This window comes from Somniosus microcephalus, chromosome 16 (genome assembly GCF_052327205.1).
Source record: "Somniosus microcephalus isolate GS21.2 chromosome 16, FLI_Smic_1.0, whole genome shotgun sequence".
Lineage (NCBI taxonomy): Eukaryota > Metazoa > Chordata > Chondrichthyes > Squaliformes > Somniosidae > Somniosus > Somniosus microcephalus.
In genome coordinates this window covers 68494476-68508343 of record NC_141002.1, presented here as the reverse complement: position 1 = coordinate 68508343, position 13868 = coordinate 68494476, and positions in this window count along the sequence as shown.

Here is a 13868-nt window from a genome sequence, read left to right as displayed (position 1 = left end):
AGGATGAGGAGGGAGAGATTGAGGGTGAGGAGGGAGAGATTGAGGGTGAGGAGGGAGAGATTGCGGGAGAGGAGGGAGAGATTGCGGGAGAGGAGGGAGAGATTGCGGGAGAGGAGGGAGAGATTGCGGGAGAGGAGGGAGAGATTGCGGGAGAGGAGGGAGAGATTGTGGGTGAGGAGGGGGAGATTGAGGGTGAGGAGGGGGAGATTGAGGGTGAGGAGGGAGAGATTGAGGGTGAGGAGGGAGAGATTGCGGGTTAGGGGGAGAGATTGCGGGAGAGGAAGAAGAGATTGAGGGTGAGGAGGGAGAGATTGAGGGTGAGGAGGGGGAGATTGAGGATGAGGAGGGAGAGATTGAGGGTGAGGAGGGAGAGATTGAGGGTGAGGAGGGAGAGATTGAGGGTGAGGAGGGAGAGATTGCGGGAGAGGAGGGAGAGATTGCGGGTGAGGAGGGAGAGATTGCGGGAGAGGAGGGAGAGATTGCGGGTGAGGAGGGAGAGATTGCGGGTGAGGAGGGAGAGCTTGCGGGTGAGGAGGGAGAGCTTGCGGGTGAGGAGGGAGAGCTTGCGGGTGAGGAGGGAGAGATTGCGGGTGAGGAGGGAGAGATTGCGGGTGAGGAGGGAGAGATTGCGGGTGGTAATAGAGATCACGGGGAGGGGACCGATCGCGGGGAAGGGAGAGATGTGTGGGTGGAGAGATTGTTGGCGAGGAGGGAGAGATCGCGGGGAGGGGACAGATCGCGGGGAGGGGAGAGATCAGGGCGGAGTGGGAGAGATTGCGGGTTAGATGTGGAGGGTCGGCAAATCGCAGCTGAAGATTTTCTTGGGGGGCCGGTGGGGTGGGGGCGCAGTGGTGTAGCACTCCTGCTCCTCCTGGCCCACAAGCAGTGCTGGAATAGCACTTACCTGCTGGACCCGGCAGCTCCCACCTCCCTTTACCAGAGCTGTGGGAAACCCGGCCCGCAGCTGTTATACTCAAATGGCTCCCAAAAACTGAGGAACTGAGCCTCATTTAAATATTAGAATTATGGACCCGCCTCTCCAGAGCGGGTTACTCGGATATCCTAAACCTGCCGCGGTTAAACCAGAAGTGGGCATTCTCATGGTGAATTTGGGTAAGGTTTCACATTTGTACTGGCTGTGTTATAGACTGGTGTAAATTCCTTCAAGTTAGGGCACCAAAAGTTATTAATTGACAAAGCAATTTTACTCTCCCCAGCTATAAATATCAAATATCCACTAAAAATGTTGTTATTTCCAGATATTCCACACACCAGAGAACAAGGTGGCAACTATTCCCCTAAAAAAACAACTGTTGACGTACAATTGGCATAAAACATCACTAAATATACATTGTCATCCGAACTGTATTAGTTTTCGGTGATTGATGAGTCAGAATGCATTTATACTTTCAACACTGCTTCAGGTAAGAAAAGCATAAGCATGGGAAAGATCTCCTCTTGGTTCTAGCTGTAGCAAAATTGTAAACTTATTCTGTATAAATGCATAATTACACTTAATATAAAGGTGAATATTTCATCACGGTGAAGTATTCAAAGGGTAGCAGTGTTGAATTTTGAAGACAACACAATTTTCTCCTGAAGCTGCTTGAAAAAATCTCTCTACCAAGCCACTTGCAACTGTAATTTTACACTCCCAACTACCTATCCTTTGGCCCTCCACCACAATACTTCTGCAGCTGCCGATTTGCTCAGCCACTCCCTTTCCTCCACCGTTGATGTCTTTATCCTCAGTAAAACATTGTACTCTCTCCCATCTCACTCATTCTCCCTGGTGTGGTCCCCATCTTCACTCCCTCATGCCCATGGGGTACAGACTTGACCATATCTGGTGCAAGTAGTTTAGCCAACCATCAAAAGCACTATTAGGCTTCACTTTTCTCTGCCAAAACTGTACACCAAGCCAAACCTTCCCCGAGCCCCCCCCTTCCCTAACCCTGAACCCATGTCTTTCTCTAGGTGTGTTGTTGGCCACAAACGAGCTGCACATTGCGAAAGTGAACCCCTTTTTTACATAGGTAGAAGCATTGAGCATGGATGGCCACATGGGTGCACTCTATGACCTCTTGGACCTTGTGGAGATCTGACACTCTGTAAAATGAGGGAAGTTCCCAATGGGAAAGACATTGCACCCTGTCTGAAAGTTGAGGGGGAGGGAAATGACAATCCATCAATAAATGCACACAACCAGATAACAAAATAGTTGGCAGCAGCAAAATTAAAATGTAAAAGCACAGCAAAAATTAATTTAACCCTTTTAAATTCTCTTTGCACATCTCCATCACACCCAACAACCCTGAATGTCTGATTTATACTAGTATGAATATGAATCAGTGCAAAAGAAATGAGAATTATGGAAAATGGGACATATGACATCACTATGCCATTACCACCTCATTTTCGCCAACTGTCTGGGCACTAAAGTGAGTGAAGGACCAGCGTTACAGATCTTCATCCCATTTCCCACTGCTGCCCCTCCAATTAGCACCACTAAATCAGATGATAGCCACCAGATAATCTAGGTTTCTGTCCTAAATCCTGTTGTGCTTATGCAATGACTGAAAAGAATCTGTTGCTCCAAATTGAACAAATTTATGGGCTTTGCAGAGTTAAATAAGTCCCTGTTGGATCTGTTAGAAGATATCTAGGCTATCTTCACAGGGGAAATGTGCAGTTGAGCTTATCCTGACTCTCCTGATGTTAGTTCAAAGAGCTATCCTTAGGCATTGGAGCGATGTTATTGAAACCTCTACTGATGAGCAGATAACAATTTCATCAGAGAAAGCAACCAGTGTGTGTTTAACAGCCCAAGGCAAACTTAGCATATTGGTGAGAGAATTTTTGATCATTATTTTTGAAAAGTATTATTGACTAATAATGAGAAAAGAAAAATAGAATTAGAAAAGGCCATTCAGCCCGTTAACCTTGCTCCTGCCGCAGACTGTAATCTACCCATTTAATTTATTGAGGGAATGTCTGCATAAAGGCTACTTAATCCCTAAAGGTGATCACAATAACTCTGTGCTGATGCTGTGTAACCTTAGCGGCACACTATGTTACAGCTTGCCATAAACAGAGGGACAACCACTAAATATAAGAAAAGAGTATATACAAATTATATGAATGTATATTTATACACTCAGGGATATATCTGTTTATACACTGTATGGATAGATCTGTATTTTTGTGTACAACCATGAATGTTTTTCGATGCTTTGGCAACATAAGATGTACCTTGTCATGCCAATAAAGCGATTTGAATTGAAATTGAATTGCTGATCCCAAATTAGCCCTGGCTGCATCAAAGTTCCACAATGGTTTAGCAAGTTTATCCAGTGAGAAGCTGCACCACATACAGGGAAGATCCAGGCTCGACCTTTAGTCTGTGCTGGGTTCGCTGATCTCAGTTGAGATGGTGACAGGGTCACTACAATGGGGCTTAGTGTCTTATGTCGGGGACGGTAAAAAAGGTTGGCCAGGGTTTTGGCTGCTGATCAGCATCCAGCGATCCCTGCTGGATGTAACCGTGTCAGATAAAGACTGGGCTTAGCTCTGACACTCCCACTCCCCATGGTGGGACATTCTGCTGAAACTCACTGTGAAGGCTCATGCATGAATAATGGTCACTTGCGGGGGTGGGGGGGTGGGGTGGGGTGGTGAGGAGTGACCATTGTCTGTGGAACCACGTTCAAGCAGGAGTCAATTATTGCCTTCAGAGAGGAGGGGAGGAGAGAAGAGAGGAGAAAATGGATAAAAATGATTGAAAGAAAGGAGGGAAAGTGAAACCCTGTGGAAGTCCATATTTATTTGTCTCTTAAATTACAAGTTTCACCTTTTAAAAAATGAGAAACAAACAAAAATTCATAACATTAATAAGGTAAAATCTAAAACAGTAAATAATATCAAAGTTTCAATTTTGCAGGTACATAAAGTACCCAATATGTGACTGCTGCTGCTTGAAAAAGCAAGCAAAACTCACAGCATGATCGCTGTTTCATGTTGAACAAATGGCATTCAGATGAACATGTCAATACAACTTCAAAGGCATTCATTTTGACTGCATGCTTAGACGTCCTCAAAATATTTAGTGAATGATGATAAGCCAATGGTAAGAGCTGACTGTATAACAGCCCAAAAAAATCCAAGAAAAATGACTACGGGATACATAAGATAAATAAATCTGAGGAATGGGAACAAAAAGTAACTTGCAGTATTATTGCAACCTTGATGTACTTGATCTGGTTGCCTTCTTTAGATGTTGAATTTCAGCTGTGGTTCCATGAACTGACAATGGCTATGATGTGTCCAAGTGCTTCAAGCAGGTTTGAAGAAGAAAAAAATAACAACTATCTTGTAAATAGATGTGCACGGCTACTTAAACTACAGCTGAATAAACTGCAATGTAAAACATTATCATTTTAGCGATTGGATTTAGGGTTTGTTCTGTACTGATTGCTGCCCCCAAATCGATATGGCCATTCTAACTATATCCGTGTGGTGCAAACTGGGATGGCAGTTAAAATGCCCCCGGTACCTTACCCCCACCAGTTTCCCGCCTGCTTCGGCAGCAAAGGCCCAGACTGCAATTTTGACTCTAGCCCATCATGTGAAGACAGCTAGAAGGGGATCTGGGTTCAGAAGAGGCCATTTAAGGCAAGCTTTTTTACTTTCCTTGTTGGGCCAGGAGCAGCAGGAGGTCTATAGATATGTGAAGAGTTAAAGATTGGTGAAGTCAAGCGTAGGTCCCTTGCAGTCAGAATCAGGTGAATTTATAATGGGGAACAAAGAAATGGCAGACCGATTAAATACATACTTTGGTTCTGTCTTCACAAAGGAGGACACAAATAACCTCCCAGAGATGTCGGGGAACATAGGGTCTAATGAGAGGGAGGAATTGAATGAAATCAGTATTTGTAGGGAAATGGTGTTAGGGAAATTGACGGGATTGAAGGCCGATAAATCCCCAGGGCCTGATAATCTACATCCTAGGGTACTTAAGGAAGTGGCCCTAGAAATAGTAGATGCATTGCTAGTCATCTGCCAAAATACTATAGACTCTGGAACAGTTCCCATGGATTGGAGGATAGCTAATGTAACCCCACTATTTAAAAAAGGTGGTAGAGAAAAAACAGGGAATTATAGACTGGTAAGCCTGACATCGGTAGTGGGGAAAATGCTAGAGCCCATTATAAAAGATGTAATAGCAGAGCACTTGGAAAACAGTGGCGGGATCGGACAAAGTCAACATGGATTTACAAAAGGTAAATCATGCTTGACTAATCTACTGGAATTTTTTGAGGATGTAACTGATAGAATAGATAAGGGAGAACCAGTGGATGTGGTGTATTTGGACTTTCAGAAGGTTTTTGGTAAGGTACCGCATAAGAGATTAGCGTGCAAAGTTAAAGCACACAGGATTGGGGGAAAGGTACTGTCTTGGATAGAGAACTGGTTGGCAGACAGGAAGCAAAGAGTTGGAACAAATGGCTCTTTTTCCGAGTGGCAGGCAGTGACTAGTGGGGTACCGCAGGGATCGATGCTAGGACCCCAGCTATTCACAATATATATAAATGATCTAGACGAGGGAACTAGATGTAATATCTCCAAGTTTGCAGATGACACAAAGCTGGGTGGGCGTGTGTGCTGTGAGGAGGATGCAGAGAAACTCCAGTATGATTTGGACAGGTTGGGTGATTGGGCAGATGCATGACAAATGCAGTATAATGTGGATAAATGCGAGGTTATCCACTTCGGTGGCAAAAACAGGAAGACAGATTATTATCTGAACGGCAATAGATTGGGAAAAGGGGAAGTGCAACGAGACCTGGGTGTCCTTGTGCACCAGTCGCTGAAGGTAAGCATGCAGGTGCAGCAGGCAGTTAAGAAGGCAAATGGTATGTTGGCCTTCATCGCGAGAGGATTCGAGTACAAGAGCAAGGATGTCTTGCTGCAGTTGTACAGGGCCTTGGTGAGACCACACCTTGAGTATTGTGTGCAGTTTTGGTCATCTTATCTGAGGAAGGATGTTCTTGCCATGGAGAGAGTGCAGCAAAGATTCACCAGACTAATACCTGGGATGGCAGGAATGAAGTATGAGGAGAGATTGGGTCGATTAGGCTTATATTCGCTAGAGTTTAGAAGATTGAGAGAGGATCTCATTGAAACTTATAAAATTCTAACAGGACTAGATGCAGGAAGGATGTTCCCGATGGTGGGGGAGTCCAGAATCAGGGGTCACAGTCTAAGGATAAGGGGTAAGCCATTTAGGACAGAGATGAGGAGGAATTTCTTCACCCAGAGAGTTGTGAACCTGTGGAATTCTCTATCACACAAGGCAGTTGAGGCCAATTCATTAAATATATTCAAGAAGGAGTTAGATATATTTCTTAAGGCTAAAGGGATCAAGGGATATGAGGAGAAAGCAGGGACAGGGTACTGAATTTGGATGATTAGCCATGATCTCATTAAATGGCAGAACAGGCTCGAGGGGCCAAATGGCCTACTCCTGCTCCTATCTTCTATGTTTCTATGTTTCTATGTTTCAAGGAAAGTAAAGGCCTTCCTTGGCCTGGACACTTTCTCCTTCCTTCCAGCAAGACCCTCCCTGTGACTTACCTTCTTGTCAATGAACCTTCCTTTGGTACCAGCCGGTGATCTCCTGGCATCCAAACTTCAGCTCCCACCCGCTCGCCAGCCAGCTGCTGCTTTCCGCCCGTTTCAGGCGGGCGGTTCACTGGCGACGTGCAGATGTGGGCCAGTAGTTAAAATCGCCCCGGTTGCACGCTGCTGATGTCGGGCGTGTTTGGCACTTGTCCTTAGGATGTCCCAAAAGCGCTTCACAGCCAATGAAGTACTTTTGAAATATACTCACTGCTGTAATGTAGGTAAACACAGCAGCCAAATTGCACACAGCAAGGTTCCACAAACAGCAATGAGATAAATGAACAAATAAAATGTTTTAGTGTTGTTTGTTGAGGGATCAATGTGGGCAGGGCACCGACAGAGTTCCCTCCTCTTCTTCAAATAGGGCCATGGATCTTTTACAGCTAGCTGAATAGGCAGTTAGGGGCCTTGGTTTAAGGCCTCACCTGAAAGAATGTTGAATGCTCCATTCAACAATGGAGCATCGTTTCAGTAATGAAACCTTCATCTGTGCCTTTGTCACCTCCAGACTTGACTATTCCAATGCTCTCCTGGCCGGCCTCCCATCTTCCACTCTCCATAAACTTCAGCTCATCCAGAACTCTGCTACCCCTATGTTATCCCACACCTGGGCCTCCCTACTCTTGACCTACTCTCTCGTCCCCCAATGCTTCCAAATGAAAATGCTCATTCTCATGTTGAAATCCATTCATGACCTTGACTCTCCCTATCTCTGTAACCGTATCCAGCCCTAACACACACACCCCTCCCCTCCCCAACCCCCACCCCCAAATTCCTCATTCCTCCATCTCTGGACTTTTGTGCATCCTGCCTCCCTTCGCTCCAACATTAGTGGCAGTGACTTCAGCTGTGTAAGCCCAACGCTCTGGAATTCCCTCTTTGGACCTCTCCACCTCCCAACCGCATATCCCTTAAGATCCTCTTTAAAACCTACCTCTTTGACCAAGCATTTGACAACACCTTACAATATCCCCTTCATTGACTCAGCATCCATTTTTGTCGAATTACACCTTTGGGACATTTTTCTATGTTAAAGGCCCTACATAAACTCAAGTTGTTATTGTTGCATTGCACTGAAATGTCAGCCTAGATTATGTGCTCAAATCTCTGGAGTGTGGCTTGAACCTATTACTATTTGGTTCACAGGTAAGATACTACCACTGATCAGAGGCTGATACACATGCTGTCTTAATCCAAGCCAATCTCTCTTTCTGGCAATATGTTATTTATTTTAGTTCAGTATCCCTTTAATCTCTGGTGTCATTAGATCAGTTCTCTAAGGTGCTCAGGCATATTCACTGTATCGCAACATGTTATAACAAACTACTGTTGAATTACTTAGTAGTGCTAACCTCCAATTTGCACCTTATGTTAACAAGAGATTTTAGCGCTGCATTTCTCAGGACAGCATGAACACAATTATTCTGCATTTAGCAACTTTACACTGGTGTTTAATTTGATGTCAACCTTTAACTGTGCTCATAATGGAATTTTTGGAGGTGTGGAAAAGCAAAATAAAAATTAATCTTTTTCTAATCTATTTTAGACTGTGCATAGAAATTTATAACTAAAGAAAGTTTTGTGCTACATTTCTATTCCCCTGAGATCTAGGGCTGGATTTTGCCAATGGGGAGCTTTTGGAGGTGGGACTCCCACTTGTCAGGTTTCTGTCCCGCCTCCATCAACTTCTGGCCAACCCACACTATTTTTCCTTGATTGACCTTGTTAAGCCCACCCAGCAGGCTTAGCAGGCCAATCAAGGGAAAGCTGGTTACAGAGAACGTCAACGTATGATGTTTCATCTGTCAAAAATTTTTGACAAATGAATTGTCATCGTTTGACAGCTCTGTGAAGCTGTCAAACGCTGATGTTCTCTATAGTTTGATGAGTTCTTGAATTCAAGACTCATCAAACCTCTTTCTTTAGCAGAAATTAGATGGTTGCTGCATTGGAGAATGCAGCAGCCATCTGTCATCTCTGCTGCGGAGATGCGAGACTCTCCGCATCCCCAATGATTGAAGCCTGCAGGAAGAAACAAAGGTAAGTAAACTTTTTCTAACACTTTCCACTTACCTCACATACTCACCTCTCCACACTTGCACCCATCACTTACCTTCACAGTGCACTTTTGCACCCCTCCGACACCCGCAGACCCACTGCTCACCTCGGTGACCCTGGCGGGGTTCGCAGCCTTCGAGAAGCCCACACTTGTGTGGGTAAAATGAGGATAATCCTCTTAACTGCCTGTTAACAAGTGGCTGTAATCCCCTTCCCGCCTCCAGGAGACGGGACCCGGCGCGGGTCGGCTACCTGCCGCCTAGGAAGATGGCACAGAGGCGGGTTGGGGACGGGTTGGGCACCCGCCCCAGATTCTGCCATTTTCCCGGCAGTCCCGCCTCCAAACCCGCCTCCCTAGGGCTGGAAAGATCGTGCCTCTGGTCACTGCCTCTGGATTTTAGACAAAAAGCTCTATTTGTTTTTTCTGCAAACTTTCTGTAAATTAATCACAAAATATCGAAAAACAAAAGCTGTACTGGAAAATTTCATTAACTTTGCTTTTAACATCCACCCCTCCCTTACCTACACATTCCGCGATTTCTCTATCTCTATTTCTGGGGTTAGGCTATCCACCATTATCTACGACAAGCCCACCGTCTCCCACAGCTACCTTGATTATACTTCCTCCCACCCCGCTTCCTGTAAGGACTCTATTCCATCTTCCCAGTTTCTCCGTCTCTGTCGCCTCTGTTCCGACGATGCCACCTTCCACTACTGAAGTAAGTCACTGATGGTACATCACTCTTGGAATTCTTTGGGAGTCCTAATGTTTCCCTGGCTACTTGCTTGCTACAACTGTTTACATCTGTTTTCATTTCCTCCCAACTTTTGACGCAAATAATCTTTTGCATGCGTAAAATTTCTATTCTCACAATATTTGGTCGTACTTTTGTGTCAACTTCTGGGTCTGCTGTGGATACCTACTTGGGTTCAGTGGTGTCAGTTGTTCCCATAGCGGATCCAAGGATTCTTATGTTCCGGAGTTGACTCATACTGTCCAATATCTAATTATATGATGGGGATATAACAATGCATTCTCCCTTGACAAATATAAATGCTCACATGCCTCCAACTGTGTAGCTTTCTATAGGTAAGACAAATAAACATTCTGATAAGATGGGGTTGATGATAAATTAAGAAGTTTGACTTATTTTTCAGAAGACGCGAGTGACAGAAGCAGATATTGTTGTCGTTTTACCTCCACACATGGAATGAGCATGTGGAATGCCTACCTGTCCCTGCTGGCAGGAGGCCTGGTCCATTTTGAGGGTTGGGCCTCATTGCGGATTCCGCCCACTAAGGGGCACAATGGACATGATCTTCACTACACGTCAATTACAAGAGAAATGCAGGGAACAGCACCAACCGCTGTACATGGCCTTCTTTGATCTCACAAAGGCCTTCGACATTGTCAACCGTGAGGGATTATGGAGTGTCCTCCTCAAATTCGGCTGCCTGCTTCACGACGACATGCAAGCCGTGACCCTGACCAACGGTTCCACCACAGACCCAATTCACGTACAAACCGGGGTCAAGCAAGGCTGTGTCATCGCACCAACGCTCTTCTCGATCTTCCTTGCTGCAATGCTCCATCTCACCCTCAGTAAGCTCCCTGCTGGAGTGGAGCTAATTTACAGAACAAACGGGAAACTGTTCAACCTCCATCGCCTCCAGTCCAGATCCAAGGTCGTCCCATCCTCTGTCATCGAATTACAGTATGCAGACAACGCTTCTGTCTGCGCTCACTCGGAGGTTGAACTCCAAACCATCGTCAACACCTTCACCAAAGCGTACAAGAGCATGGGCCTTACACTAAACATCCGTAAGACAAAGGTCCTCTACCAACCTGCCCCCGCCACACAGTACTGCCCCCCGATTATCAAAATCCACGACAAGGCCTTTGACAACATGGACCACTTTCCATACCTCGGGAGCCTACTGTCAACAAGGGCAGGCGTCGACGACGAAGTCCAACACCGCCTTCAGTGTGCCAGTGCAGCCTTTGTTCGCCTGAAGAAGAGAGTGTTTGAAGATCAGGACCTCAAATCCGGCACTAAGCTCACGGTCTACAGAGCAGCAGTGATACCTGCCCTGCTGTATGCCTCAGAGACATGGACCATGTACAGCAGGCACCTCAAAGCACTGGAGAGGTACCACCAATGCTGCCTCCGCAAGATCCTGTAAATCCATTGGCAGGCTAGGCGCACCAACGTCCGTGTTCTTGCTCAGCCCAACAAGCCCAGCATTGAAGATTTGACCACGCTTGATCAGCTCCGATGGACGGGTCACATTGTCTGCATGCCCGATACGAGACTCCCAAAACAAACGCTCTACTCGGAGCTCCGGCATGGCAAGAGAGCCCCAGGTGGGCAGAGGAAATAATTCAAGGACACCCTCAAAGCCTCCTTGAAAAAGTGTAACATCCCCATCAACACCTGGGAATCCATGGCCCAAGACTGCACAAAGTGGAGGAGAAGCATCCGGGAAGGCGCCGAACACCTCGAGTCTCTTCGCCGGGAGCAAGCGGAAGCCACGCGCAGGCAGCGCAAGGAGCGCACGTCAACCCAAGCACCCCGCCCACTCGCCCCTTCAACAACCTTCTGCCCAACCTGTGACAGAGACTGTAGGTCCCGCATTGGACTCATCAGTCACCTGCAAACTCATTTGTAATGTGGAAGCAAGTTATCCTCAGTTCCGAGGGACTGCCTAAGAAGAGGAAGAGCTTTCTGTAGGTGAGACGAATAAACATTCTGATAAGATGGGGTTGATGATAAATTAAGAAGTTGGCTTATTTTTCAGAAGACGCGAGTGACAGAAGCAGATATTGTTGTCGTTTTACCTCCAGGCATGGAATGAGCGGGTTGAATGCCTACCTGTCCCTGCTGGCAGGAGGCCTGGTCCATTTTGAGGGTTGGGCCTCATTACAGTGCCACCGGCAAGCTGCTGCTGGCTCACTGGCTACAGGCCGGTGCAATGCCAGGTGGCCTGGAGGTCGACGCAGCCTGCACACAGGTAGGTCTGGGAGAGCAATCTCGGAGGGGCAGCAGCAGCCTCATTATCCTTTTGGAGCCCGGAGGAGCACTCCTGCTCCTCCTGCCCCACAAAAATAGTTTGTTACTTATGTTTTTGGGGCCACTGCCTCTTCATTGCTTGGTTCAACTGACGGTGTGTGTATAGTGCATGCTCTGTCCAGTTGTCCCTGGAAATTGCATGAACAACAACAACAAGTTGCATTTATATAGCACCTTTAATGTAGAATGAAGGGCACATGTACGTCATAGGATCCCGATTCACATGTAGTAATGAGGCTCCCACCTGATTCAGACCGGCACCTGAGCCGTCCCTTGAGAGCTACGTTTAGCTCAATAGTAGCGATTTTAACATATGTTACACCGAGGTTTCCCTTATGATGGCATAGTGAGAAATTCTGAAATGTATCACCAGTCAAAAAACCCTTTAATATTTATGTCACTACTGCATAGCACATCTCTCACAAAATTCATTCAAAATCCTTTTATTTTCAATGTTGCTAACAACACAATTAAACACATCTGGAAATAAATTTATATCACAAACACCTAAAGAAATGTAGCCTAAACACGCTATTTTATAAATTGCTAACAATTTTCTTCCTGCCCTGCCTACCCATCTCTCAGGAGCCTCAGTTTTCTTCACTCCTGCAGTCCCCAAGAAATTTTCAGCCACCCATTTACCCGAGGTTTTCCCATGTTCTACACATTCGTAGGCTTTCTGGCGTAACATGCCTCTTTTGGATCCTCCATGCAAGCACTAAACATCTGTATCCCTCACTACTGCTTTCCATAAGTATGAATGCCATGATTCCATTCATCCTTCCTCTCTGAAATCCTCCCAAACACTCCCCCTGGCAGCTGCACCCTCATTAAAGACCAAGCTCCCAGCATGTCACTACTTCCTGTGATCAATGCAGTGTTCCCATAGACTCTGATGGCAGTATGATCAATACAGACTCTTTTAATTAATTTTTCAAATATGGACTGTTCAATATCTTCATAATGAAATGCACACATGGTCCAATGAAGTAATCCACTAGGAGTTGTGGCTCCAACTGATCTAAGATTGGGAAAGATTTGCTTTGATTTCTATGTGCAGCAAAATCATAAATACACACTTTTTAGAAAATAATGGCTCAGAAATTCGGGTCGCAGGCTTCCCGCTGGTGTAAGCCTCCGACCTGCACTTACCTAGCGTGCCGGCCGTTGAGCTGTGGGTCCATGTGGGATTCCGATCCTGGGCCTCCTCCAACTGCCGGCGCGCAGTGCTTGCGTATCCCAGGGGCGCAGTTAGTTCGATGCGTTCCCTGGGATCACGTGGGCCATGGAGAGCCAATGTTAGCAGGGAATGCTTCATTCATAAGTTTGACAGGAAGACCTGTCAAACCTATAAATACTATAAGCCCCAAAACATCACTAAATCTTCAAATAATTTTTTTTTTAAATCACATTTTTAAAATAACTATAAATTACATGAAATAACTATTTTAAACAATAATTAACATTATTGAAAACATTAATTACATTTTCTAACGGGTCTAAAAATAAACTTACCTTTCTTTAAAGTATTTAAAAATAATAAACCTGTGGAAAAAATGTTTTAATTTTAATTAATTCACCACTTACCTTGTAAAAAGCGCCTGCTTTTTAAAAGTGTAACTCCTGGAGACTTACCCTCCTGGAGAAACCTGTAAAAAAAAAAAAAAAAACATAAGTTCGATGTGCATGCGCTGCCTCTCCGGCGCACATGTTCCACCTCAACCCCTTCTTTCAGGGGAACGGAAGTGCCGGTTTCCCGCGCATGCGCAGTGCATGCACAAAACCGGCACTTCCATCAGGCCTACGGGTGAGTACCCCGTGCGTACTCACCCGTGGAGACCCGAATTTCTGGGCCATTAATATCATATCAATTCTCACACCATAATGACCTGACTTACCATGAGCTACACTACTACAGATTCACTAATATATTTATAAAAGGCTTTGATATTGTGGTTCATATTCCCTGAAGTCTTAATTTTGCTTTCTGTTTTAGTTCCCCTGATCAGTTTCTTAACTCCCATAACCTTGTGCATCAACTTAACTCTGCCCTTTGAC